This window comes from Cryptomeria japonica, chromosome 10 (assembly GCF_030272615.1).
Source record: "Cryptomeria japonica chromosome 10, Sugi_1.0, whole genome shotgun sequence".
Classification (NCBI taxonomy): Eukaryota; Viridiplantae; Streptophyta; class Pinopsida; order Cupressales; family Cupressaceae; genus Cryptomeria; species Cryptomeria japonica.
The window spans coordinates 601937794-601965738 of record NC_081414.1 but is presented as its reverse complement, the minus strand read 5'-3'; positions in this window follow the sequence as shown (position 1 = coordinate 601965738).

Sequence of the window (27945 nt, the reverse complement as noted above, 5' to 3'; positions counted from 1 at the left end):
AGTGAAAAACAACTTAGTGATTTCCCCCCCATGTGGTGAATTTGCTAAGCCTCCAATTTTTCACTTTACAAGGACATGCAAGATACTTTGAGTTAAAGCGTAGTATAGAGAATAAGACATAAAACTAATGAGGAATAACTAGTGAAGTGGAAGGTTGATTATGTTTCATCTTAAGGAGTTTTTGTGGGATGATGGTTTGAGGTTCCTTCCTAAACTCAAGGTTGGGTCCCCTATTCTTGTTGGTTTGTTCCTCTAGTCAAAATCCTTCCTTTCAAAAAAATGCCTTGGTTTTTTTGTTATTTTGGTCATCTCACTGCTTGTGAGATCCCTTTTTTTTGCCCTATCCAATTTACTTAATCAAAACTAGTAAAGTGGAAAGATAAACTTCTTTAATATTGCACATAGATGTTCAAGGGTAAGTTTGATTAATATGAATATACTTTCAATCATAATACTATACAAAGTAAGAAATTAACACCCTTGTAGAAAGGATTTATAATGTAAGATTGTCTCAAGCCCATAAGAAATATTCTATAAAAAAAAATCATGTTTATTTGGTTTTGTAAGTAATTTAAATTATTTATAGTGATTATATGGTAATGCATGATAACATCATGGTACTGAATTTGCATCTCCCTTTTCAAAAAAATAAAAAATAAAAATCATTATATAGGCATAATTAAAATGCTATTTTGAACAACATGTAAGTATATTTGAAAATGATTATAATCATAAATATATATACATATAATATCATGAATATGGTTGGATATTATACATTCTAGTTTCCATGACTTTAATTTTAATGTATAAAGGATCATTAATTCTAAGAATACACTAAGAATTTAAAATTAATACAAAATATTGAAGTTATTTATTTTTAGCTCTTAATATGGGTCTGTAGGATCCTAAAATTGCACCCTTTGCAATCTTGTCTGCATTTGGGGCCCTCGCCTTAGTGTTCTCATCATCATGCTTGATCGAGACCTATTTATGCTTCTGTTGTGTAATAAATGTCATATTTTCATCTTGTGCCTTGCTGGGACCCCTTAACCTTGGCCCAATTTTGGGTAGGACCAAGGCATGGTGCCTTGGTGCTCATTGGCACCATGGTGCCACACAATGGTCCTCTATAATTGAGGCCCAATTTGAACCCTAGGCCCTGTCCAAAATTTAAGGGGGAATTACTTCTCCATGTTGGCCTATGTCAGAAAATTAATATGTTTCAAAACAATAAAGTATATAAGGAGGTCTTTCCCTCTCATTTGGAGATTAGATGGATAAAAGGAGATAAGGCAAGGAGAACTACATTGAAGAAATCAAGCATTCAAGCATTCATCATCAAGCATTTCTAGAGATCTTCAAGGCTGCATATTCTTCATATATCCATTGTGGAGAAAATTTACATCATTCATTTGCAAGCATGTGCGTGTGAGGGGTTTGTCATTTTCATGCCATTTCATACAACACATGTGATTACATTCAAGAAGCGAAACATCATTATCATTCATTGCATATCTAAGGTATACCTTTCTATCATTTATTTTAATTATTTGTAATATTTCATTCAAGGTTGATTCCTCAACTAGGGTTTGACTAGGGCAAACCCCTATTCCCAACCTTTCTTCCCTTTCTATCTATGTGTAGGAAAATGGTGTGTAGTTGTACTTCTCAGGATAAGCTTCAGACATAGAGATAGAACAACCCTTTTTGGTGTGCAAAAAATTTAGAAGACTGTGTTGTCGTACCACAATCCCTGCTTTTTCAGGGCATTTATGCAAGGCAGATCTAAATCAACTTATATTATGTAAATCCAAGTGCACAACAAAATTCTGAACCTATAGCTCATTATTTTCTTAGTTTTATCTTCAATTTCAACACTTTATCATAAATCAACATTCCAACTTACAAAAGAGGGAAGAACGCATCATAATCAATCAATCCATTTAGTATTTAGTCATAATCTGGTTTGTGACTAAATCTAGTAAATTCCTCCCCTCTTTTGAATATAAAGGAATTCCTCCCCCAAAGCAAAAATTGATTTGGTGATTTCTCCTTCTATGTTGCAAATTGCCAAATCATATTTTCCCCCTTACATTTTGATGAGCCCGACTCCTTATACCCTTAATTCTAATTTAAGTTCTTAGATTTGATTGTTTATGCAATTTAAAATTCAATTTTTTATTTACAAGTTTGATTCCCTTGCAAATTTTGAAAATTTAGAGGTTAATTTCATTAAAACCCTAATTGTTTATTTTAAAATTGAGCTTGTGAATGGTTTAATTTGGATAAATTATTCAGATCTGAGAACTTCTTCAATTTTAAAATTCAAATTTTCATCTACAAGTCAAATTTCACAATTAAATTTATAAACTAAGTGGTTGATTTCAAAAACCCTAATTTAAAGAAAAAAATTAAAAAATTGATCTTGCGGGTTGTTTAAATTTTGAATTTCACACTTCAAATTGTTTGTATTATGGATGTGTTGCATTAGTTTTGTCATTGATGTCAACACTTATCCTTCTGGAGATCTTTGGTTATGTTGAACTGGCACATTGTGTTCACTAACATGTTCAGTGACTTATGCACAATCATCAGTATATTGCTCACTGGCAGGTTATATTGTTCACCGACACTAAGGATGACTTGTTATCATATGGAGATCACTTGGTTATGTCGGAGACATGGTTTGGATACTTGGTTTTTGTATTTTGGTTAATGGTCTAATCAGGTTGACATATTTGTTGTTACTGACAAATTGGTCTAGGTTATGGACCGATATGCATTATCTATTCCAAATTAGCACGACACATTATGGAGATTATTTATTGATTGAATATCGTTGTAAATGTATTGAGCCGACATGATGCATCACATCTTGACTTGTTTGTAATTGATTTTATTGTAATATTCTTAGTGAGCTAACCTAGACATTTGGTCTTAGGTTTTGTATATATGTAAGATCTCAATTGATGAGATATAGGAGATAGCATATGGTATGTAAGGCTATGGTATTGTAACATGGTATGTGTGAATATTGAAGATCATATGAGCAGACCATAGAGAAGGTTCAAGGAAGGCTATTAAGGTGACTATCAGAGCTTAACAGGTACTGAATCTAGCATTAGAGATGCTATTTTGAGAAGTACATTATTCTAGGATTTAACTATCCTACTGTAGTCATTGCGACTCCCATTTGAGCAGTGTGATCTAGGCAGTTGGCCTTTCTGCATGGGCAGACCCCATTTGTATACACATACTATCTACAATAGTGTCATCTGATTATGGGTAAGGTTTCCCACTGTGGTTTTTTCCCTTATAGGGTTTCCATGTTAAAATCTTTGTGTTATGTGTTGTGGATGTTGTTTCTCTTTCTGTTTCATGCATTAAGTTTTACTGGTATTGATATTAACTGTTAATCTGTTAACCGACATGAAGTTTGGTTTATCAGTCTTAAGTATCAAGTTTGATTAAGTTGTATTTAGGTTGAAACTCATAAACAATTGATTCACCCCCCCTCTTAGTTTCCTTCTAGGTCCTAACAATTGGTATGAGAGTGAAGTCCTCTTTTTGCAGAAGCCTAACAACTTGATGAGATCCTATGACAACAAACATTTTTAGGAAGGACAGTCTGAAACTTGATGGAACTAACTATGGTATATGGAAGATCAAAATGGAGACACATTTGAATTTCATTGGAAGAGACATATGGGAAGTTGGGTATGTTGGTCCTACACCGAATCAACCTAATCCACCAACATTGGGTAAAGATCAAGAAAATGATTGTAAAGAAAGAGAAGCACTTTGAGCGCATTATCAGATCAACAAGTCATGGGATTATCAAACTGATCTACTACTAAAGCTATTTGGGATAAATTGGAGACATTGAATGAAGGAGATACCACTGTCAAAATTCCAAAACTAGAATGTTTCTGGGTCAGGTATGAAAATTTAAAAATGGAAGAAGATGAAAGAACTTATGCTTTTATGGAAAGAGTTAATGAAATTTTTTTAGGAATACAATGTTGTGGATGATCCTTAAGTGAAGATGAAATTGTTTCAAAAGTTTTAAGAGCATTGCCACTGAAAATGAAAGTAACTGCTATTATTGAGTTGAGAACAATGCCTAATACATCAGTTTCTAGAGATATCTTGGTTGGAAAACTTTCAGCATTTGAGCTTGAGGAATTTGGTCCTGTTGCTACAATTAAGATAGGTTTAGCCTTCAGAGCATCATCATCTACATCATCATCATCATCATTTGACAAATCTGATTGGAAAGCACTTTATGAAAGAGAACTTGAAGATATCAGAAGCGAAAATGAAGAACTAGAAGAACTTGAAGCACTATTTGCAAGGAAAATGCCTAAAGGTCCAGTTGGAAGTTAATATGAAGGTAAAGCACCATTTAAATGTTTTGATTGCAATAAAGTTGGTCATATGGCATCTAGATGTCTTGACAGACATGCAAGATTGAGAGAGGAAGCTAGAAAAACATATAAGCCTAACCCCAAATATCAGAGATATAGATTTAAGAATAATAGAGACAAATCTTGTTATTATGATGATGGAGTTACTGATGATTCTGATGAAGAACCGATAGACAATGGATGGGTTTTTGTTGCAATTAAAGAAGATCAACTGACACCTACTGTTCCACTGGTAGAGCAAGCCCTGATAGCTAAAATTGAAGAAAAGGATGAATGGATCATAGATTCCGGATGTTCACATCATATGACTGGTGATAAAAGTAAATTCCTATCTTTTCAGGAATATAATGGAGGTCTAGTAAGATTTGGGGATGATAAAGCTTGTTTAATCAAAGGAAAAGGCACTATATCTTTGATTGGTAAGCACAATAATGACAATGTTTATGTTAGGTCCCGAAGACAACTGAGAGGGGGGGATGAATCAGTTGTCAAATAAATTCAAACCAAAAACTACTTAACCAACCTTAATGCTTAATACCGATAAACCAAAATTTATGCGAGTAGATAATTTATCTGTTAATTGCAATACCGATAAAGACTAATGCATGAAATAGAAAGACAATAGCATCCACAACACATAACACCAATATTTGTACGTGGAAACCCTGTAAGGGGAAAAACCATAGTGGGAAACCTTACCCACAATCAGATGATACTACTGCAGATAGTATGTGTATACAAATGGGGTATACACATGCAGAAAGGCCAAGCACCTAGAGCTCACTACTCAAACACAAATAGAAGTCACATTGACTACAATTGGATGGTTAAATCCAATAATGATGTACTTCTCAAAATAGCATCTTCATATGTTGGATTCAGTACCGGTTCAGTTCTAATATATCTTCATAGAAACCTTCCTTCAACCTTCAAATAATGTTTGCATGTATAGCTCTGATTATATTCGCATATACCGAATTACAATCCTTCTCACATTCGCACATTGATCTTACAAATAAGATCTTACATATATACCAAAGCCTAAGACCAATTGAGTAGGTCAGCTCTACAAAAGATATTGCAATAAAATCAATTTACAAGTAAAACAATAACCGATACATGATGTCGGCTCAATGCATTTACAATAATAACAAAATCATCTCCATAGCATGTCGTGCTGATCTGGAATAGATAAGCCCGTCGGTGCTTATCCTGGACCTATTTGCCAGTAACAACAAATATGCAAACACAAATATACCAATGAATAAATCTTCAAGACAAAGTGTCCAAACAATGTCTTCGACATAACCAAGTGTTGGTGAACAATATATCCTGCTGGTGAACAAGATACTGGTGACTGTGCATAAGTCACTTGCTTACTGGTGAACATTGCCAATTCTCCAAGTGCCAGAGTTGATAAGTGTTAATAGGTGTTGACATCAATGACAAAACCATATCAACATATCCAAAATACCAACAATCTCCCCCTTTGGCATTGATGGCAACACAAGATGGAAAAACCATCAAAGTGCAAAAACAAAAATGTCAAATACCAAAAACCAACAATCTCCCAAAAAGAGATCAAAACCAGAAATCAAAATTTAGGTACAGAGAGTAATCAATCTCTCCCAAAATAACAATCTCTCCCCCTAGGAGTAACATGTGTTTTTCCATATCAATCTCTCCCCCTTTGACATCAAATGCCAAAGCAATACAAAAATCAAGTTGAAATACAAAATACCAACTTATTTAGTATACCAACTACTCTCCCTGAGATGTAGCTCACCTCATCAAAGGCCAGAATAAAAGATTTCTCTGTTAGTTCTGTTGGTTGATGAGAAACATCAACTATCTAAGTCTCTACCGATGGGGGTATGACCCCAAGCTGATCTTTGAGATATTCAAAAGTCTTCTTAGGCAAAGGTTTAGTGAAAATGTCTGCAATCTGCTCTTTAGTATTTACATAAACTAGTTTTAATTCTTTTGCTTCAACATTCTCCTTTAGAAAATTCAGTTTGATAGAAACATGTTTAGTTTTAGAATGTAGTACGGGATTCTTAGATATATCAATTGCTGCAGTGTTATCAAAATAGATAGTTATAGGTTCCTTTCATTTTACCTTTATGTCATTCAACATTTGTTTAAGCCATAATACCTGTGTGCAGTTAGTTGTTGCTGCAACATATTCTGATTCTACTGTTGATAAAGATGTGCAACTTTGTTTCTTACTCAACCAAGAACTTAATCTGCTTCCAAGAAAAAATGCTCTGTCGGTGGTACATCTCCTACCCAATTTGCATATGTGTATGCACATATTTCAAAGTTTTCATCTCTAGGATACCATAAGCCAAGATTTGTAGTGCCTTGCAAGTAACGGAAAATCCTTTTTACTGTTGATTCATGATTTTCTGTAGGATTACTCTGAAATCTTGAAACAATACATACCGCATTCATAATATTAGGTCTTGTTTGTGTCAAATACAATAAACCTCCTCTCATAGATTTGTACTTAGTCGGATTAACAGGTGTAGATTCATCCCTTAGTGATAATTTGTCATTTGTAGTCATAGGTGTGCTTACCGGTTTAGAGTTTTTCATGCCAAATTTCTTTAGTAACTCCTTCAAGTACTTAGATTGACTCAAGAATATACCTTTATTAGTCTGTGAAATCTGCAATCCTAAAAATAATTCTATCTCTCCAATCATAGACATTTCAAATTCTTGTTGCATTTCAATAGAAGAGTCTTTACATAATCCATCTTCTCCTCCAAAGATTATATCATCAACACAAACTTCTATAATCAAGATGTCATCATTAGTCACTTTATAGTATAAATCATTGTCAACATTACCTTTAGAAAAACCAATCTTCAAAAGATATTTATCCAATCTAGAATACCAAGCTCTTGGAGCTTGCTTTAACCCATACAAAGCTTTCCTTAACCTGCAGACCATATCTTTGTTATCTGTCAAGTAAAATCCATTAGGTTTCTCAATGTAAACTTCTTCTTCAAGATCTCCATTCAGAAATGCACATTTAATATCCATTTGATATACTTTGTAGTTCTTGTGTGCTACAAAAGCTAAGAATAATCTGACTGCCTCAATTCTAGCTACTGGTGCAAAGGTTTCATTGCAATCAATTCCTTCTTTCTGTGAATATCCCTTACACACTAGTCTTTCTTTATTTTTGATTACCTTACCATCTTCATTAATTCTGTTTCTGAATACCCATTTTGTTCCAATTACATTTTTGTCTTTAGGCTGGGGAACTAATGTCCATGTGTTATTATTTTCAATTTGTTCTAATATTTCTTCCATAGATTTAATCCAGTGTTTATCTTCACATGCCTCATTAATTGATAATGGTTCAATTTAGAAATAAGACATACCTCTTCATTTGCTATTCTTCCTCTTGTCATAACTCCTTGATATTTGTTCCCAAATATCTAATTTTCAGAGTGGTTCAATCTTACATACCGGGGTGTCTTTGTTTGCAATAGTTCTTCAGTTACAGTGGAATTTTCAGATGATACCAGTGTAACTGGATCTTCATTTTGTACTAGTGGGTTCAATGCAGGTTCATTTGTCAGTATCTCTATGGTTCAGAGTCTATATACCTTGAAGTTCCTCTAAATTGTTCATCAATATTCACATTTGTACTCTCAACAATTTTCTGCAATCTCTTGTTAAAACATCTACATGCCTTGCTCTTAGATGAATAACTAAGAAACATTCCTTCATCACTTCTAGGATCAAATTTGCCAATATACTCATCTCTTCTAATATAGCATTTACTTCCAAATATTCTAAAATATTTAAGAGTAGGAGTAATACCAAACCATAGTTCATGAGGGGTCTTACCAGTTTCACCTTTGATGTGAACTTTGTTGAATGTGTAGACTATTGTGCTTACTGCTTCTCTCCAATATACATGTGGTAGATTTGCTTTTGATAACATACTTCTAGCTGCATCCAAGATAGTTCCATTTTCTCTTTCTACAGGTCCATTCTGCTATGGTGTCCAAGGTGCTGATAACTATCTTCTGATTCCATTTACTTCATAGAATGTATTAAATTCCTTATATGTAAATTCACCTCCTTGATCTGATCTTAGACATTTGATTTTCTTACCGGTTTCATTTTCGACCATTTCCTTGAATAGTTTGAATTTCCCAAGTGCTTCTGATTTTTCTCTGAGAAAAGTAACCCAACACATTCTAGAATAGTTATCAATGATTAGCATGAAATATCTATCTCCTTGTAAGCTTTTAGTTCTAGCTGGACCACATAAATCAGTATGAATTAAGTCAAGAGCATTATTAGATTTTTCTGGAACACTTTTAAAAGATGCTCTAACTTGTTTTCCAAATTGACATTCCTTACATACTGGATTGTGAGGTTTAACAATCTTAGGTAAATCTCTAATTGCTTTAGTAGTACTTATTTTCACAATGCAATCAAAATTTACATGACAGAGTCTCTTATGACATTGCCAACTTTCATCAATATGTGCAATCAAGCATGTCTTTTCATTGTTATTCAAATGAAAGATATTACCTCTAGTTTGATTACCGGTTGCAATTTCCAAACCAGTTCTGTTCATAATTTTGCATTTCCCATTCTTGAATTGTAACTAAAATCCTTTTTCAACTAATTTACCAACACTCAAAAGATTATGCTTTAAACTTTCAACATAGTAAACATTTTTGGTATTATGCTTACCATCAAGAGATATAGTACCTTTTCCTTTCATCAAACAAGCTTTATCATCTCCAAATCTTACTAGACCTTCATTATATTCCTGAAAAGCCAAGAATTTACCTTTATCACCAGTCATATGATGTGAACATCTTGAATGAATGATCCATTCATCCTTAACTTCAACTTTGGTTGCCAGGGCCTTCTCTACTAGTTGAGCAGTAGGTGCCGGTTGATCTTCTATTATAGCAACAAAGACCCATCCATTGTCTATCGGATCCTCATCAAAATCATCAGTGACTCCCTCATCAACAAGATAACAAGATTTGTCTTTATTCTTCTTAAATCTGTATCTCTAATATTTAGGGTTAGGCTTGTATGTTCTTCTAGCTTCTTCTCTGAATCTTGAATGTCTATCAGGGCATCTTGAAACCATATGACCAATCTTATTATAGTTAAAACATTTAAAGGGTTCTTTACCTTCATACTTACTTCCAACTGAACCTTTAGGCATTTTCCTTGCAAATAGTGCTTCTAGTTCTTCATTTTCTCTCATGCTTTCTTCAAGTTCTCTTGCATAAAAGGCTTTCCAATCAGATTTGTCAAATGATGATGCAGATGATGTTGATGCCTTAAAAGCTAAATCTGTCTTTATAGTAGCAACATGACCAAATTCCTCAATCTCGAAAGCTGAAAGTTTTCCAATCAATGTGTTCCTAGTTACCCATGTATTAGGGATTGTTCTTAACTCATTTATAGCAGCAACTTTCATTTTGTATGCCGGTGGTAATCCTCTTAAAACTATTGAAACAATTTCATCTTCACTTAAAGTTCCTCCACAACATTTAATACCCAAAACAATTTCATTAACTCTTTCCATAAAAGCAGATTTCCTTTCATCTTCTTCCATTTTCAGATTTTCATACTTGACTTGGAAGCTTTCAAGTTTTGCAATTTTGACTATGGAATCTCCTTCATTCAATTTTTCCAAAAGGTCCCATGATTTGTTGATCTGATAATGCGCTAAAAAATGCTTCCCTTTCTTTGCAATCATTTTTCTCATCTTTAGCCAAGGTAGGTGGATTAGGATGACCGGGAGTAGGAGTGGTATAGCCATTCTTTGTAACTTCCCAGATGTCCTTCCCAATGCAATTCAGATGTGTCTCCATCCTGATCTTCCATATGCCATAGTTGGTTCCATCAAGTTTAGGACTGTCCTTCCTGAAATAGTTAGAAGACATTGGATCTCCTCAAGCTGTTAAACTTTTGCAAAAAGAGGACTAAGCTTTGATACCAATTGTTAGGTCTCGGAGAGAACTGAGAGGTCTCGGAGACAACTGAGAGGGGGGGGGGGGGGGTGAATTAGTTGTCAAATAAATTCAAACCAAAAACTACTTAACCAACCCTAATGCTTAATACCAGTAAACCAAAATTTATGCCAGTAGACAATTTATCAGTTTATTGCGATACCGGTAAAGATTAATGCATGAAACAGAAAGACAATAACATCCACAACACATAACACCAATATTTGTACGTGGAAACCCTGTAAGGGGAAAACCTAGGGTGGGAAACCTTACCCACAATCAGATGATACTACTGCAGATAGTATGTGTATATAAATGGGGTCTATACATGCAAAAAGGCCAAGCACCTAGAGCTTACTTCTCAAACACAAATAGGAGTCACACTGACTACAATTCTATTGTCAAATCCAATAATGATGTACTGCTCAAAATAGCATCTTCATATGCTAGATTCAATGTCAGTTCAGTTTTGATATGTCTTCATAGAAACCTTCCTTCAACCTTCAAATGATGTCTGCATGTATAGCTCTGATTATATTTGCATATACTGAATTACAATCCTTCTCACATTCTCACATCAATCTTACAAATAAGATCTTACATATATACCAAAGCCTAAGACCAATTGAGTAGGTCGGCTCTACAAAAGATATTACAATAAAATCAATTTACAAGTAAAACAATAACCGATGCATGATGTCGGCTCAATGCATTTACAATAGCAATAAAATCATCTCCATAGCGTATCGTGCTGATTTGGAATAGATAAGCCTGGCGATGCTTATCCTGGACCTATTTGCTAGTAACAACAAATATGCAAACATGAATATACCAATGAACAAATCTCCAAGAGAAAGTGTCCAAATGATGTCTTTGACATAACCAAGTGCCAGTGAATAATATATCCTGCCGATGAACAAGATACTGATGACTGTGCATAAGTCTTTTGAGTGTTGGTCAATTATTTGAAAAGGGATTTCAGTTACAATTCAAGAATGGTAAATGCAAAATCATGAACAAAACTGGATTGGAGATTGCAACCGGTAATCAGACTAAAGGTAATATCTTTCATTTGAACAAGAATGATAAGACATGCTTGATTGCACATATTGATGAAAGTTGGTTATGGCATAAGAAACTTTGTCAAGTAAATTTTGGTTGCAATATAAAGATGATAGGGTTCACCTATCTTGCTTACACTTCATCTAGTTGGTGTTGCTCAATTCCACCAACCTCACCAAGTCTAGCTATGCTTCAAGACCTCCAAGTCCTTCCCAATCTTTTCAAGGAATTTCTCCTTGCAAATCTTAAGGTGTTTGCAACAAGTGTTTTGACTAGGAACATCAATTCAATGTTCTTCTCAAATACTCATCTTGCAACCTTGACAACAACTTGTTAACTTCCCACTTTTCACCCCCTTACTGTTAAAAGACATTATAGAGTTATGGAGGTGGTATTTACCATGGAATGAGTTCAAATAGGTCCAATTTGGGTTTTGCAATCTTCATTTCCCTTACCGATTTCAAAAAGTTGCTTAGAAATAGGGCTATAAGGATGAGCCCCAAATAGGCCTCCTAAATCTAGTTTTTAAGGGTTTTGAGTGAATCGGTCCAAAGAAATTGCAACAAGTTACATGATTCCTCAATCACTCATCCATCCTGAAGAGATTTTGTTGGTTTTAGTCTCCCAACATGTCGTACAGTGCCCTAACCCAAAAATGAGGGTTTGCTATGGTTTCTAGGCTTCAACTGGTTATGACTATTAAACAAAGGAGTAAGGTTATGAAATGAGGTTTTCAAAGCTTCCCCTCTCAACTGGAACTCTAAATGGACCTATCCTTCAATTCCAAATGCTAAAGTTTAGGTTTTGAAGTCACCCCTGCAATATACATTCAATTTACACCCTGTTTTCTCTAGCTGGGTTGCTCCTGGACTTGCCTAGAACAACGTGGAAACTATGATGAACTTCACTTCCAAAACTCCTCCCTACATATTTACACTATACATAGAGTTTCCTTCCATGTCCCAATAGGTTGTGATGGTATCACGGAGGGATTTTATGGGGTAACCATTTTTTTCATAATTTACTATTTACAAGCCAAAACTAGTTGTTTCAAAACAAGACATTAAAAGAACTAATAAAGACTATTTACAAAGCATGAAATGGACCAAATGACATTGGAACACACCAAAGAACAATAGTCCAAAGTTGGATCAATGGATTCAATCCATTTGTGTTCACTTTTGATGCAAAATATGACAAAAACAGTGATAACAGTCCAAAAATGAGTGGTTTTAGATTGTCATTCATAAAAATCAAACTTCCAGCCTTGGTATCCATGCAAGAGAGGGTTTAAATAGTATTCCCCATGTGTGGAGGCATCCTAGGTCAATTTGTTAACCCTAACTCCACCGCTAAGCTCTTTTAGGACCAAAGTTGTCATGACAACTTTTACAATTTTCCACATTTTGCTTTGCCAACTTAGGCAACCTATTACAAGTTATTATTCATGTCTTTTTCAACATTCCTAAGACTATTCTAAACCTTTCTAATTCTCTCACCAAGTTATGCCTCTTTTGACCATCAAGAAGGCAATTTTAACTACTCAAACTACCTCCTACTCACCAAGTGTAAACCTAGAAAGAAAGATAACTCAAAAAGGCCTACACTTGACTCAAACCAAACATTACACATACACCTTGGACCCTCCTAGAGTCCTTATTAGAAACCTAGCTTGGCTAAGGTCAGTACAAGACAAAATTGTAGAAGGACTATGAGCCTAAGTCCTAGGTGCTCCTGCACCATTCTCCCAAACAAAAGAAAATTAAGTCACTCATTTGGAGATTAGATTCTGATCAATGCCTAACTTCTTGAACTCTGTCTCAGGCACCCATATAGCCTCAACATCCTCCATACCCTACCACTTGATTAGGTTCTCCCAATAAATTTGGTTACTTGTCTTCTTAGCGATCCTTGAACTCATTACCTTTTCAGCCTTTGGACTTGGTTTTGCTAGTACTTGAAGGTTATTTACATCATCTGATACCTCTGAGTGACCAATTTGAACCTAGAATTGGCCCTTTGTAAGCCACTAAATCTACTATATTGAAAACTAGTGACAGTCCTATTTCACTTGGTAGGTCCACCTTTTATGCATTTTCTCCATACTTGGCTAGGATGGTACATGGACCCAACCTTCTCATCCGCAACTTATTAGGTAATCCTTGTTGTAGCCTTGCCTTGTTAAGGTGCACCATGACAAGATCACCTACTTGGAATTGTAGGTTCTTCATTCTCTCATCAACCTTTTGCTTGATCTTACTTGTGTTCTCCATCAATGCTTGTTTGATAGATTCATGTACCTCTTTCATTGACTGAGCAAAATCCTCAGCATATCCACTCCTTGTTGTTGCATTTCCTAAGTCCCTTAGCTCTAGTATATCCCTTGGGTGAAGACCATAGACCACCTCAAAAGGAATCTTGCCTATGGTTCTATTTATAGTGTTAAGCATATTCAGCTTGTGATAACACTTGATCCCATGTCTGACCATACTCCTTGGTAAGGCACCTCAATAGGTTTCCTAAGCTCCTATTAACCACTTTGGTCTTCCCATCTATTTTTGGATGGTAGGCTGATCCAAAGGATAGGCTGGTACCAATTTTTTGCCAAAGTGTCTTCCAAAAATGACTCATGAACTTTAAGTCCTCATCTGAAATAGTGCTCATGGGTAAACCATGTATCCTTATCACTTCCTTGAAGAACAAATGAGCTCTATGACATGCATCATGCGTGATCTTGCAAGGTACAAAGTGGGCCATCCTACTAAACCTATCCACTATGACATAAATATTGTCAAATCCCTACTTTGTCTTTGGCAAACCCACTATAAAATCCATACTAATGCATTCCCAATGTCTATTTGGTATGGGAAAAGGTTGGTATAAATAGGCATTTGAAGATGTGACCTTGGCCTTTTGACAAACAATACAAGTTTCCACATACTTCCTAACATCTTGATTCATCCTAGGCCAATAGTAATACCTTTGGACTAATTCTTGAGTTTTCTTGACCCCAAAATGACCGCTAAGACTGCCATTATGCTTCTCTTTTATGATTTTTTCTCTTATTGACCCTCTAGGCACACAAAGTTGCCCTCCTCTAAACAATAACCCATCTTGCAAGGTAAAATCAGAATACTCACTATGAAAATGATTTTTATACTCTTTACATACCTTGTAGGCATTTGAGAAGTCTTCATCATCCGGGAATAGGTCTCTAAAACTATCAACACCTATGCTTCTTAACTGAATTTCTTGGACTATCAAAAGTCTCTTGCTCAATGCATCAACAACCCTATTTAATTGACCTTTTTGTCTTGATTGTAAAGGTTTAGGCTTGCATATATTCTACCCACTTCATGTGTTTGTGACTGAGTTTGTCTTGTGAGTTTAGAAATCTCAAAGCTTGATTGTCTGTGTAGACTATAAATTCCTTAGGAAAGAGATAGTGTCTCCACTTCCTCAAACCTTGCACTAATGCATATAACTCCAAGTCATAATAAGAGTATTTCCTCTTAGAATCACTTAGCTTCTCACTATGGAAAGCCACTGGTCTTTCTTCTTGATTTAGGTAGCACCGATTGCAACATTGCTTGCATCACATTCCACTCTGAAGAGTTTCTCAAAACTAGGCAACACAAACACCAGTTGAGTGGCTATCCTTTCTTTCAAGGTTTCAAAACCATTATTTGCTTGTTCATTCCACTAAATTTTTGCCTTCATTCCACCTCTAATAGTGTCCAACATTGGTGCACATATAGCACTGAATTGCATAATGAATTTCCTTTAAAATTGAGCAAGACCATGGAAGCTTCTCACCTTTGTTGCTGACTTAGGAGTAGGCCAATTTACTATGGCTTCAACCTTGCTAGGATCCATCTTAAGATTTCCATGTGACAACACAAACCCAAGGTAAACCAACTCCTGCTTAACAAATTCACACTTGTCTAAGTTCATGGTTAGCTTCTCTTCATACAATATTTGTAGTACAATTTGTAAATGATTAACATGATCTACCTTATCTTTACTAAAAATGAGAATATCATCTAAATATACCACCACAAATTTACCTATGAATTCCTTCATCACCTCATTGATGAGCCTCATGAAGGTGCTTGGAGCATTTGATAAGACAAATGGCATTAGAAGCCATTCATAAAGACCCTCTATTATCTTGAATGTTGTTTTCCATTCATCACCCTCCTTAATCCTAATTTGGTGGTATCCACTTTTAAGGTCAATCTTGGTAAAGTATTTGGCTTCCCCTAAACAATCCATTAGGTCTTCTATTCTAGGAATTGGAAACCTATATCTAATGGTGATCCTATTCATAGCCCTAGAGTCAATGCACAATCTCCAAGTACCACCTTTTTTTGGGGCTAAGACAATAGGTACACCACAAGGGCTAATGATTTTCCTAATTAGGCCTTGGTCTAAAAGCTCTTGGATTTGCTTAGAAATTTCAACATTCTGTTGGGGAGTCATCTTGTAAGCCGCCTTGCTAGGTAAGTATGCTCCAGGTATGAAGTCAATTTTGGTGGCTTAGGGCTCTTTTAGGAGGTAAGGTGGCTGGTTGTCCATCACTCACTATCCCTTTGAACTGTTACAATAGGTCTTGAACCTCCATTGGCAAATCTAGTTTCTCTTTCTTGTCTTTCTCTTTAGGCTTCATCATTAATGCAAACCCTATTCCTTCACCTTCCTCAAGTGTCTTCAAGAACTTTTTTTCACTCACCAAAAGGACATTAGGACCCATTGCTCTCTTTTCACCTTCCTCAAGGATAGATTGTATCTTGAATGTGACTCAATCTATCTTGAAAGAATATGCATTTTTGGCTCCATCATGAATAGCTTGTCTATCAAATTGCCATGGTCTTCCTAATAGGAGATGACATGCATCCATGGGTAGGAAATTGTATAACACTTTGTCCTTATACCTCCCAATGGTGAAATCCACCCATGCTTTCTCATTGACTAGGACATGTTGGCCTTTGTTCAACCAAGTGACCCTATATGGGTTGTTGTGAGGTATCCTTTGTAATTTAAGCTTACTCACTACCTCTTCTGCCACAATGTTGTCTATTGACCCTGAGTCAATGATCACCTTGCAAACTTTGTCCATAATATTGCATTTGATCCTAAATAATGATCTCCTTCGGCTAGGCTCTTCTCTAACAGGTTCTTTTATCAAAGTTCTTCTTACCTTTAGGTTGTCACCTACCTCTGATTCTAAGGCAACCTCTAAATTCTTTCTGCTTGAAGTCCCTTCTTGAAGATAGCTCAGTCTCCTTTCACTACTCTATGATGATGACCCCTTCTCTGGACACCTATATGCAATGGTAACATTTCATTGAGGCAAAATATGAGGAACCTCTACCTTGTCCACTAGACCTTCCTCTATTGAATCCTCCTTTACCAGTGCCACCTTCTTGTTGCTTAGTGAATTTAGACTCACCTTGTGTTCTTTGCTCTGAATTTCTTCCTCCAAAGCCTCCCCTATGGCGTCTATTTTCTTTTCCTCTACCTCTACCCCTATTACTACTTGAATCATGTTTTCTTTTCAGATTTTCTTCCACTTTAAGGGCAAGTTGATAGCTTTGATGAACTATCTTTGGGCTCAATAGACTGATTTCCTTTTGGATGTTCCATCTTAGTCCATTTAGGTATCTAGCTACTATAAGGCTTTCTTCTTCCACAGCATGAGACCTAAGACTAAGTTTGTGAAACTCCTCTGTATAACCACTTACATCAAGGTTTTTTTGTCTTAGGTTTTGTCTTTTCCTATGGATCTACACTTCATAGTCATCAGGGAGATAGGCTTCTTTGATTTTGACTAACATCCCTTTCCAAGAAGAGATGGGTGTTTTACCCACTTTCTTCCTCTCATCCTGCACAAATTTCCACCATGTGGGAGCAGCTCCCCTCATCCTAGACCTCGCCACTTTGACTCTTTGAGCTTCAATTATGCCTTCACATTCAAAAAATTTCTCCATGCCCTCTATCCATTCTAGAACCACTTCTACTTCCATCTTGCCAATGAAAAATGGCAATCCTTCTAGTGATTTACCACTTAAGGATTTCAATGCCTTTAGGAAAGGTTCTTGTTCTAAAATAGGATCAGGTTCAGGTACTTTGTCTACTTTTGACACCTCTTTACCGTTCCCTTCTACTCCTTCAACCTTTACCAACACTTCATCTGCCTTGGTTTCAATTTCACCAAGCTTACCTTCTAATTCTACCAATTTTTCCTTCAGGAGCCTATTCTCTTCCTCCTAATCATCCATTTTCTTTGCCAACTCTACATTGGTAACCATGGTGTTGTCTCCTATAGATTCCACTGAGGACATCTACTCTCCTAGCCCAAATCTTAATTGCTTTGATATTAATTTGATATGGTTCACCTAGCTTGCTTACACTTCACCTAGTTGGTGTTGCTCAATTCCACCAACCTCACCAAGTCTAGCTATGCTTCAAGACCTCCAAGTCCTTCTCAATCTCTACTAGGAATTTCTCCTTGCTAATCTTAAGGTGTTTTCAACAAGTGTCTTGACTAGGAACTCCACCAATTCAATGTCCTTCTCAAATACTCATCTTGCAACCTTGACAACAACTTCTCAACTTCTCACTTTTCACCACCTTATTGTTATAAGACATTGCAGAGGTGTGGAGTTGGTATTTACCATGGAATGAGTTCAACTAGGTTCAATTTGGGTTTTTCAATCTTCATTTCCCATACCGATTTCAAAAAGTCGCTTAGAAATAGGGCTTCAAGGATGAGCCCCAATTAGGCCTCCTAAATCCAATTTTTAAGGGTTTTGAGTTAATCAGTCCAATAGACCCTACAACAAGCTATATGATTCTTCAATCACTCATCCATACTCAAGATATTTTGTTGGTTTTAGTCTCCCAACTTTCCGTACAGTGCCCTAACCCAAAAATGAGGGTTTGCTAGGATTTCTAGGCTTCAACTGGCTTTGACTATTCAACAAAGGAGTAAGGTTATGAAATGAGGTTTTCAAAGCTTCCCCTCTCAAATGGAACTCTAAATGGACCTATCCTTCAATGCCAAATGCTAAATTTTAGGTTTTGAAGTCACCCCTGTAATATACATTCAATTTACACCCTGTTTTCTCTAGCCGGGTTGCTCTTGGACTCGCCTAGAACAACGTGGAAACTATGATGAGCTTAAATTACAGAACTCCTCTTTACATATTTACACTATACATCGGGTTTCCTTCAATGTCCCAATAGGCTATGATGGTAGCACAGAGGGATTTTATGGGGCAACCTTTTTTTTCATAATTTACTATTTACAAGCCAAAACTAGCTATTTGAAAAAAAGAGAGTAAAAGAACTAATAAAGACTATTTACAAAGAATGAAATGGACCAAATGACACTAGAACGCACCAAAGAAAAACTGGCCAAAGTTGGATCAATGGATTCAATCCATTTGTGTTCACTCTTTATGCAAAATAAGACAAAAACAGTGATAACAGTCTGAAAATGAGCAGTTTCAGATTGTCATTCATAAAAAATCAAAATTCCAACCTTGGTCTCCATGCAAGAGAGGGTTTAAATAGTCTTCCCCACATGTGGAGGCATCCTAGGTCAATGTGTTAACCCTAACTCCACCGCTAAGCTCTTTTAGGACCAAAGTTGTTAGGACAACTTTAAAAGTTGTCATGACAACTTTTACAATTTTCCACATTTTGCTTTGTCAACTTAGGCAACCTATTACAAGTTATTATTCATATCTTTTTCAACATTCCTAAGACTATTCTAAACCTCTCTAATTCTCTCACCAAGTTATGCCTCTTTTGACCATCAAGAAGGTAATTTTAAGTACTCAAACTACCTCCTACTCACCAAGTGTAAACCTAGAAAGAAAGCTAACTCAACTAGGCCTACACTTGACTCAAACCAAACATTACACACACACCTTGGACCCACTTGGAGTCCTAATTGGAAACTTGACTTGGTTAAGGTTAGTACAAGCCAAAATTTTAGAGGGACTATGAGCCTAAGTCCTAGGTGCTCCCACACCAAAAGATCAGCTCAACTAAGGCAGTAAGGGATTTAGCTAAGATTGTGAAACCTCATAATCTGGTATGTAAGGAATGTCAAATGGGAAAGAAAGTTAGAACAAATTTTAAGAGTATTTTTAAGAAATCCAATAATGTTCTTGACTTAATTCATACTGACTTGTGTGGTCCGGCAAGAACAAGAAGTCTACAGGGAGATAGATACTTTATGCTAATTATTGATGATTATTCTAGAATGTGTTGGGTTACTTTTCTTAGGGAGAAATCAGAAGCTTTTGGAAAATTCAAACTATTCAAGGCAATGGTAGAGAATGAATCTGCTAAGAAAATAAAATGTTTGAGATCTGATCAAGGAGATGAATTTATATCTAAGGAATTTAATACATTCCGTGAAGTGAATGGAATCAGAAGACAACTATCAACGCCCTAGACACCTCATCAAAATGGAATTGTGGAAAGGAAGAACATGACTATTCTAGAAGCAGCTAGAAGCATGATATTGGAAGCAAATCTACCTCTTGTGTATTGGAGAGAAGCAAGGAATACAATGGTTTACACTTTCAATAGAGTTCACATCAAAGGTAAAACTGGTAAGACCCCTTATGAATTATGGTTTGGTAATAATCCTACTCTTAAATACTTCAAAATTTTTGGAAGCAAATGTTATATTAGGAGAGATGAGTATATTGGTAAATTTGATCCTAGAAGTGATGAAGGAAAATCTCTTGGTTATTCATCTAAGAGAAAGGCATATAGATGTTTTAATAAAAGATTGTAGAAAATTATTGAGAGTGCTAATGTGAAGATAGATGAACAATTTAGAGAAAATTCAAGATCTAGAGATTCTGAATCAGCAGTTGAGATGATCATAAATGAACCTATAAAGAGTGCACTGGTACAAAGTCTGGATCCAGTCACACCGTCATCATTAGAGAATTCCACAGTGACTGAAGAACAACAACATGTGAATAAACCTAGGTATGTAAGACTGAATCACTCAGAAAATTAGATAATTGGGAATAAGTATCAAGGTGTTATGACAAGAGGAAGACTGGAAAATGAAGAGGTATGCTTAATTTCTCAAATTGAACCGACATCTATTATTGAAGCTTGTCAAGATGAACATTGGATTAAAGCAATGGAAGATGAACTAGAACAAATTGAAAAGAACAATACATGGACATTAGTTCCTTGGCCTAAAGACAAAAATGTAATTGGAACTAAATGGGTATTCAAAAATAAACTTAATGAATATGGTAAGGTAATCAGGAACAAAGAAATATTAGTGTGTAAAGGATATTCATAGAAAGAAGGAATTGATTATAATGAAACCTTTGCACCGGTAGCTAGAATTGAGGCAGTCGGATTATTTCTTGAATTTGCAGCTCATAAGAACTATAAAGTATATCAAATAGATGTAAAATGTACATTTCTGAATGGTGATCTTGAAGAGGAAGTTTACATTGAACAAACTGATGGATTTTTATTGATAAATGATAAAGATATGGTTTGTAGATTAAGGAAAGATTTGTACGGATTGAAGCAAGCTCCTAGAGCTTGGTATGCTAGATTGGACAAAAATTTGTTGAAGATTGGCTACACTAAAGGTAATATTGACAACAACTTATATTTCAAAGTGACCAATGATGACATCTTGGTTATTGAAGTTTTTGTTGATGATATCATTTTTGGAGGAGAAGATGGATTGTGTAAAGACTTTGCTAATAAGATGTAGGAAGAATTTGAAATGTCTATGATTGGGGAGATAAAATTCTTTTTAGGATTGCAGATTTCACAGACTGATAAAGGTATATTCATATGTCAAATAAAATACTTGAAGGAACTATTGAAGAAATTTGGTATGGAAAACTCCAAACCAGTAAGTACTCCTATGACTACAACTGATAAATTGACATTGAAGGATGACTCATCTCCTGTTAATCTGACAAGATACAAATCTATGATTGGAGATTTACTGTATTTGACATAACCAAGACCTGATAGAATGAATGAAGTATATATTATTTCTAGATTTCAGAGTAATCCTAAAGAAAATCATGAATCAACAGTAAAAAGGATTTTCTGGTATCTACAAGGCACAACAAATCTTGGTTTATGGTATCCTAAAGATGAAAATTTTGATTTATGTGCATAAACCGATGCAAATTGGGCAAGAGATGTAGATGAAAGAAAAAGAACCACTGGCGGAGCATTCTTTCTTGGTAGCAGATTGATTTCATGGTTGAGCAAGAAGCAGAGTTGTACATCATTATGAATAGCAGAATCAGAAGATGTTGCAGCAACAACTAATTGTACTCAGGTATTATGGATTAAGAAAATGTTGAAGGACATAAAGGTAAAATGCAAAGAACCTATAATCATTTATTATGATAATTCAGCAGCAATTGATATATCAAAAAATCTGGTATTTCACTCTAAGACCAAACATGTTTCTAACAAATACAATTTTCTGAAAGAGAATGTTGAAGCAAAAGAAGTAAGATTGGTTTATGTGAACACTAAAGAGTAGATTGCAGATATCTTTACTAAGCCTTTGCCTAAGGAAACTTTTGAATATCTCAGAGAGTAGCTTGGGGTAATACCCCCACTAGTAGAGACTTAGATAGTTGAAGTTCAACATCAAATCGGCATAAACTAATAGAGAAATCTTTTTCCGGCTTTGATGAAGGAGAGTTACTTCACAGGGGGAGTAGTTGGTTATATTAATTGATCATATTAATTGGTTGTGTATTCTGATATTTGTATTGCTTTGGCATTTGATGTCAAAGGGGGAGAGATATCTATGGAAAAACTTTGTATTTAGGAAACATTATCTTAGGGGGAGAGATATATACTCTTTGCATTTGGATTTTGATTTTTGGTATTGATCTATTCTGAAGATTTTTGGTTTTTGGCATTCTATTTTGTCACCTAGATGTTTTTCTATATTGTGTTGCCATCAATGCCAAAGGGGGAGATTGTTGGTATTATGGATATGTTGCATTAGTTTTGTCATTGATGTCAACACTTATCCTTCTAGATATCTTTGGTTATGTTGAACCGACACATTGTGTTCATCGGCATGTTCAGTGACTCATGCACATTCACCAATTTATATTTCACCAATAGGTTATATTGTTCATTGACACTGAGGATGACTTGTTATCATCTGGAGATCACTTATTGATCCACCAGTAGTAGACCCATATCATGGTTTGGATACTTGGTTTTTTGTATTTTGGTTAATGGTCTAATCGGGTTGACATATTTGCTGTTACCAACAAATTGGTCTAGGTTAGGAACCGGTATGCATTATCTATTCTAGATTAGCACGACAAGTTATGGAGATGATTTATTGATTGGATATTATTGTAGATTTATTGAGCCAACATGATGCATCGCATCTTGACTTGTTTGTAATTGATTTTATTGTAATATTCTTAGTGAACCGACCTACAGATTTGGTCTTAGGTTTTGTATATATGTAAGATCTCAATTGATATGATATAGGAGATAGAATATGGTATGTAAGGTTATGGTATTGTAACATGGTATGTGCGAATATTGAAGATCATATGAGCAGACCATAGAGAAGATTCAAGGAAGTTTTTGAAGGTTATTATTAGAGCTTAACTAGTACCGAATCCAGCATTGGAGATGCTATTTTGAGCAGTACATTATTCTATGATTTAACTATCCTACTTTAGTTATTGCGAGTCCTATTTGAGCAGTGTGTTGTAGGCAGTTGACCTTTCTGCATGTGCAGACCCCATTTGTATATACATACTATCTAGGGAAGTATCATCTGATTGTGGGTAAGGTTTCCCACCGTGACTTTTCCCCTTACAAGGTTTCCACGTTAAAATCTCTCTATTATGTGTTGTGGATGTTGTTTCTCTTTCTGTTTCATGCATTAAGTTTCATCGGTATTGATATTAACTGTTAATCTGTTAACTGACATTAAGTTTGGTTTATCGGTATATTAAGTATCAAGTTTGATTAAGTTGTATTTGTATTTGGGTTGAAATTCATAGACAACTGATTCACCCCCCCCTCCCCCCCCTCTCAGTTGCCTTCCGAGTCCTAACACAAATTAGGTTGTTAATTTCAATTCCAGTCCAAATTTATAATCTTGGATCAAATTTCAATTTTAAATTTAAATTTTAAAATTAAGTGGCTAATTAAAAGAGCCCTAAATTTTTAATTTAAATTAACCTTGTGCATTTCCCAATTTTGCATTAATTATTTCAATTTCTAAATTTCAATCCTAGATCTAATTTTAAAATTTAAAATTAATAGGTTCTGTTTACAAGGCCCTAATTTTAAATTTAATTTTCTTGTAGCTAATTTTATATTTAAATTTTAAAATTAAGAGGTTATTTAGCAAAGCCCTAATTTTAAATTTAAATTAAGTGGTTATTTTCAAAGCCCTAATTATAAATTTCCTAGGAGGTTGCATAATTGAATAATCATTTTTCTAAAATTTTGCATTATTCAATTATTTTGCAAATTCCAATTTCTAAATCTCAACTTTCAAATTTTCATTTCACATTTTTAAAAATTTAAATCTAAAAAAAAAAAAATCAATCAAATTTGAATCTCATCAATTTACATAGATTAAGTGGTTTAATTTATAAAATCCTAATTAATTTTGATTAATTTGCTTGGATTTAAATTTCACTATTCATCACGGCAATTAATGGATTTGACCTATTTTCTATTTCACATATGATTACATTGCTTCTTACGTATATTTATTATAATCATGCATTGGATAATGACTTCTTTCACTTCATGTTACTTATTTTCATTCATAGCACTTGGACATATTACATTCTTCGGATTTTTCCAAGTTGATTTCTTTGCATCAAGTTGATCTCAAAACTTTTATTTTTCATGTATGTTGTGTTATGGTGATGTTTTTGGACAAATTAATTTCATATGTAGATCACCTAAAAGCTTTTGTAGATCCTAATCCCAGAGATGACAATGAGAAACCTAATACTTGTACCTCTCCTAGGGCATCTAATGTGAATGAAGAAAGAGCTAATACTCTTATCAATGATCTCTCTAATGGAGAGCAAGCATTGAAGAGAAACATGGCCCCATATTCTTCTCATACACACACCCTTGTGCAAGGGAGGAAATATCAAAATATAGATGTTTCCATCTCTCTATATCCTCCTTATTCTCCAAGAGCTTATCTTAAACATCAAATCATGTATAGAGAAGATTATGTTACTCATTTGATTCGTGATCTCTCTCCCCATATAACATTAAGAAAACATGAGGCCTTGGATGATGAGGATCTTCCTTCCCAATCTACCAAAGAGGATATGTATGATGAAAGAAAGGAAAATCATCCTTCACAAGATATTCCTTCTTCATCTACTTATCCTTTCATTCCTTCTAAACATCCTTACACTACAAAATTTAAAGAAATTTATTATAATGTTTCCCCACCTTCTCAATTAAAAGATTCTTATAGGAGTGGCTTTAACATAATATCAAAACAAGGTTTTAGAGGACAAGGACTTGGAAAATTTGAACAAGGAATTCGAGTCCCTATAAACTCTCCTACACAATTTACCACAAAAGACCTAGGAAATGATAATAAATCTACTATGGATGATCTCCTTAGGATTAAAGACTTAAAAAATAATCTTGCAATACAACAAGCTGTTTGTTCTCATAAAAGTGCTTCCTCTTCAAAAACTTTTTTTTGTTCATTTCATCAAACACATGATCACCGTGCCGATGATTGTCCCGATTTTCAAAATTCAATAAAAGAACTTATCAATAGTGGTAAAATTAAAATCATGGACGATAATCCTTCTTCTTCTAATAACATTTCTTGTCCTCAATCTCAAAAGAATAAGCCTACACTCATTAATGATCAAGAAAATCTAGCAACTAGAATCTTTTGGAAATTGAAGTATGACAAGAATGTTGCTTTTCCTTTTGTGAAGTTTAGCAATAAACATAAAGAAAGAAATGGATATTGTCTTTTTTATCATGTTGGTTCTCATTCTCTGGGAAAGTGTAAAGCATTTATGGAATTTGATCAAGAACAATATGATCGTGCTCGTATATGTCTTTCAACATATCTTGTTCTCTTTCTAGGTAAAAAGATAGTGCCTTAGGCATTCCTTTCACCCTCATGTTGCTCCTCATCCTATGACATAGGTAGTTAAATTAATTGAGGTCTTTTTTTCATTAGAGGTGGTGCTTTTTCAACTTCAAACATCTTGGGGTAGCAACATGCTCCTCTTTTATCTCTATCTAATCTCTTATCTTTTCATAATTTCCTTTTATGGATTACATTATTCATAAATTGATGTCCTTTCTTGCATGGAATTATCCTTCATGAGAGCACATCTTTTATGAATGATCTCTCCTTAGAGAGGTTTTGTGATCCCTCCTCTATCTTGCCCTTTCTCTTTGAAGATATTGCCTCTTATTTTGTGTTGCATTATTCATAACATGATGTCCTTTCTTGCATAGGGTTATTCTTCATGCAAGCACATGATTGTTCCTTGGTTAGGATCTATTTTGTATTTGAAAAAACACGTCTCTTATGAATAACCTCTCTTTAGAAGATGTGTAGTTCTTCTCTATGTTCTCTTGCTTGGGGGGAAAGGATGACTTTTTCACTCTCTCTCTTTCTATCTAATGTATCACTATTTCATTTAGGGGTTAAATTTTTCATGTGTTGATATCCTTTTGTATGTCTCTTATGATTAATCCCTCCTTAGCAGAATATGTGATCTTTCTTTCTTTCTCTCTCTCTCTTTGAAGAATACCTCTTCTTTTGTGTTTCATTTTACAAAAACTAATGTCTTTTCTTGCATTGGATATTTATTCATGTAAGTATATTATGAATTTTCTTATGCCCAATCTCTCCTTAGAAGATTGTGTAATTCTTCATATTGTCCTTATAGTTGGGGGGCAATGATTTCTCCTCCTCTCTTCTCTCTCAAGATCTACTTTTCCTATGTTGAGTGGTGTTTGTTCATGATTTGATGTCATTCCTTGTGTTGGCAACAATGCAGCAAACTGGGGGAGGGGGTGAATCAGTTTTTTCAAAAACTTACTACAACTTAAACCATAAATCAGATCTGATAATTAACTCTTTAAAGCATGAAACAACACCACATCAATAACACACATAATATCAATATTTTTGACATGGAAAACCCGGTTAAGGAAAAAAACACAATGGGAACCTACCCACAATGAGATGATACCCTGTTAGGAGTAAGTGAAATATTACAATGGGGAATGCACATACATTCAAGAACACTGCCTAGAGCTCACTACTCAAACAAGAAACCCAGAAGGGATACAACCCTTAGGGAAGGTTGACTGCATTATAGGAAGCCTCATTGACTTACAAAAGCATTCAAACAACAATCTAGATTACATGAACTATAAAAATAGCATCTCCATATGCCTGGGTACAGTTCCAGCTAAAGCTCACTATCAAATCTTCTCTGTAGCACACTTCTTCGCATAACATCGCACAACTTCCCTGCTATTGAATTATTGATACAATATGCACACATATCATGATGCCTCTCAATGATTATTACATTCATTTATACAATTCATCAATCCATGAAATATAGGTTGGCTCAACACATGCTACATATTATAATAATTTAATTACACATGCTATAATAATGCATGCAAACAAAAACATTGTCGGTTAAGACATAGTCTGGACCCAAACAACCATTGCAAATATGAAACACCTCCAAGAATTATGCTTCGATCATCCACTGCATGCTACCACATCATGAATGTTGCATAACATGAAGAACATCATCAGACAAGGAAAATCTTAAATAACATGCACAATAATCAATGTGGGCCATCAATACACATATAACACAATCTAGAAACATGCAAAAGAAACATGAATTGCACCACAACGACCATAACAAATCAAATTACTAGAATCGTCATCATCTCTCTACCATAGCTCAAGAACACCACCATAACTAACTGTCAACCTAAAAGATTCACTTGTGGATTTCCAAATCATGAACCAATCGAGCTGAGGACACACATCAACATTCATAATACATTGCACACATTCGCAACTAAATATATTACAATTCTGAAGAAATACAAAGCATAAACTAGAATACTGAATAACACGAAGAACTGAATAACATCCGCAATACTAGACCTTGTAAATTGGTCAAATCATCATGTAAATCACTAAAATTTCTACTAATTCAACTAGAGATAAGTATCTCAAAGCACATTAATCCGCATCAATTCATCTACAACACACAGGCTAAATCTTAAGAGAATGCATCACCCATCGATGGTATGATTATCTACATTCAAGAATTTCAACCTTGCCCTCAAAAGGAAATATTTTTCAATTTAGTTAA